This window comes from Ursus americanus, chromosome 10 (assembly GCF_024610735.1).
Source record: "Ursus americanus isolate L20-20 chromosome 10, mUrsAme1.1.p, whole genome shotgun sequence".
NCBI classification, from domain to species: Eukaryota; Metazoa; Chordata; class Mammalia; order Carnivora; family Ursidae; genus Ursus; species Ursus americanus.
The window spans coordinates 27,891,042-27,894,407 of NC_142136.1; the positions used below are offsets into that span (position 1 = coordinate 27,891,042).

The 3,366-nt window shown below is 39.7% G+C and overlaps 1 pseudogene; it reads left to right on the top strand.

The window, feature by feature from the left end:
* Window positions 1-2,261: 2,261 nt before the first annotated feature.
* Window positions 2,262-3,072, top strand: LOC123800987 (small ribosomal subunit protein eS4, X isoform-like; annotated as a pseudogene).
* The last annotated feature ends 294 nt before the right edge of the window (window positions 3,073-3,366 follow it).

A 3,366-nucleotide genomic window follows, 5' to 3' on the forward strand; every position in this document is an offset into this window, starting at 1 on the left:
AGGCAAAACCGATACACGAAAATCTCCTTAACTCAATTGTTGAGTTGCCTCAAGGGTTAAGAGGCATTCTACCCATAATAGCCTAAAAGAGCAGCCTCCGAAGTGGTGTTTTTGATGGTTCACTCTCCAAACGCCTTTTCAAGAAACAGCACATATTAGAAAAAGCACATATTTCAAAGCATGGTGGCTACTTTTTCCCCCCCAAATCTTTTACTTTGCAGGAGAAAAATGTCAAAAGTCTGACTTTGAAAGTAACAAGATCCCCAGGCTTCAAATTTACAGATTAAATGCAAAGGAAAAAAAGGAGGTAGGGGAGCTTACATCTTTTGGGCTGAAATATTTAAGTGCAGAAAATGACACCACGTATATTAAGATATTAATGAATTTGTTTTCGGAATGTATAATAGGGACCCTAAGAGCAGGGTGCTATCATTATGAACTCTTTCCTTTTTATTACTAATTAGACTTCTAAATGTGAGTGTAAATGTACCTCAGAGAGTATGTATTAAAAGTTGCATATGCATAAGAGATCATTTCAAATTCATCTTCCAACAAAAACTTCAACTTTGATATTTTCTCATGTTCCCATTTATGCTACATTAACATAGTCTTTTGGATTTAATTTCTAAATTCCATTGTGATCATTCTATCAAGGTATTTACTTTTGGGAACTGTCTGATAGCCTAATCCCAGTTCAAGAAGCAACAGTCAGGTATTACCAAGTTAATGTACCCTATTATTATCACTGATTCTTTTTTGAGTTAAACGTATACTGCATCTGATGTCTACAATGACATTTATCCGGTTTAGAGGCATATCCAAATCAAAAATATATATGATGCCTTTTACACAGAGCTGGGGAGACATAAATAGAGTTTATATTCGATGGGGGGCTTAGAATATTATAATATTAGAAGATAAAAAATTTTAAGATACTATAATTGATACCAGCATGCTTCATTATCTTGAGGGTAATAAAATGGAACATAGTAACATCTCTGTAGGGTCAGTGAGATAAAAGAAGGTTTCACTTCGAATATGCTCAAAGTGTTATTGTAAATAAAAATTTTGTTTTTATTTTAATATATATCCCATATATCTTTTTTAAAAATATTTTATTTATGTATTTGTCAGAGAGTGAGAGAGAGCACAAGCAGGGCGGGTGGCAGGCAGAGGGTGAAACAGGCTCCCCTCTGAGCAGGGAGCCTGACTTAGGACTCCATGCCAGGACCCTGGGATCATGACCTGGGCTGAAGGCAGACACTTAACCAACAGAGCCACCCAGGTGTCCCTATATCCCAAACATCTTAATTAAAGTTTTATGGCAACTTGCCATTGGTTTCAAAGATGATTAAATTTGCTTTCTAGTCTGTTGAGTTAGGGGTTGACATTTCTCTATTAAAGCCCCATCTATACAAGATGTGTTAACTCATCTATGCTAACCTTTTTTAAAAGTCTCACTTAAGTATAATTGACAAATAAAAATTGTACGTATTTAAGGTGTACAACTTGGTGTTGTGACAAACATTCCCGTTGTGAAATGATTACCACAATCAGGCTGACTAATATATCCATCACCTCCCAGAGCTATTAGTTTCCTTTCTTGCTTTCTTTTACTGTGTGCGTATGTGTTGAGAACTCTTAAGATCTATCCTCTTTAGCAAAATTCAAGTATAAAGTACAGATTTTTAAACTGCAGTAACCATGCTGTACAGCAGATCTCCAGGACTTATTCATCTGGCATAACTGAAACTTTGTACTCTTTGATCAAAATCTCCCCATTTCTCCCTCCCCTGAGCTCCTGGCAACCACCATCCTACTCGCTGCTTCTATGACTCTGACTACTTTATACTCCACATGTGAGTAAGATCGCACGGTACTGTCTTTCTGCATCCGGCTTATCTCACTTAGCATGATGTCCTCCAGTTTCAGCCATGTTGTGGCAAATGACAGAACATCCTGACTTTTTAAGGCTGAATAATATTCCATTATATGTGGACCACATTTTCTTCATCTGTTCATCTGTCAATGAGCATTTAAGTTGTTTCCATATCTTGGCTATTTTGAATAATGCCGCAATGAACGTACAACATCAATAGCAAAAAAACAAATAACCTGATTGGAAAATGGTCAAAGGACCTGAATAGACATTTCTCGAAAGAAGACATAAATGGCTAAAAGGTATATGAAAAGGTGCTCAACATCGCTAATCAGGGAAATGCACCTCACACCTGTTAGAATGGCTGTTAGCAAAAAGACAAATGATAACAGCTCTTTTCGTGCCTAGCACAGCTGCGGCTCCTGGTCCCAAGAAGCGTCTGAAGTGTGTAGTGGCTCCAAAGCATTGGCTGCTGGATAAACTGGTGTATTTGCCCCTTGCCCATCTACTGGTCCCCCTAAACTGAGAGGATGTCTCCTTCTCATCACTTTCCTAAAGAACAGACTTAAGTATGCACTAAAAGGAGATGAAGTAGAGAAGATCTGTGTGCAGGGTTTTATTAAGATTGACGGCAAGGTCCGATCTGCTTTAACCTACTCTGCCGGGTTGATGGACGTCATCAGCATTGGCAAGACCGGGGAGAATTTCTGTCGACCTATGACACCAGGGGTCACTTTGCTGTCCATCAGATTATACCTAAGGAGGCCAAGTATAAGTTGTGCAGAGTGAGAAAGACTTTTGTGGGGACAAAAGGAATCTCTCACTTGGGGACCTCACACCAGCTGCTATCCTGATCCCCTCATCAAGCTGGATGACACCACCCAGATTGATCTGGAGACTGGAAAGATAACTGATTCATCCAGTTTGACACTGATAATCTGTGTATGGTGACTGGAGGTGCTAACCTGGGAAGAATTGGTCTGATCACCCATGGAGAGAGACACCCTGGTTCTTTTGATGTAGTTCACACAAAAGATGCCAGTGGCAACAGCTCTGCCACCCGGCTGTCCAGGGCTTTTGTTATTGGCAGAGGCCACAAACCATGGATTGCTCATTCCTGTGGAAATGGTATCTGCCTCAGCACTGAGGAGGAGAGAGACAAGAGACTGGTGGCCAAACAGAGCAGGGGGTAAACTGATCTCTCTAGGTGGCGTGACTGGAAGTCTTTATACTTGATGAAAGATGATCCGACATGGAAAACAAAAGAAATGATAACATATGTTGGTGAAGATATGGAGAAAAGGGAACTTGTGTGTTGTTGATGGGAAGGTAAATTGATGCAGACATTATAACAACACAGTGTGGGAGGTTCTTTAAAAAATTAAAAATGGAACTACTTTATGACCAGCAATGCCATATTCTGGGCATATCCAAAGGAAATGAAATCAGCATCTTGATGAGGTATCTGCACTCCCATGCCTACCTTT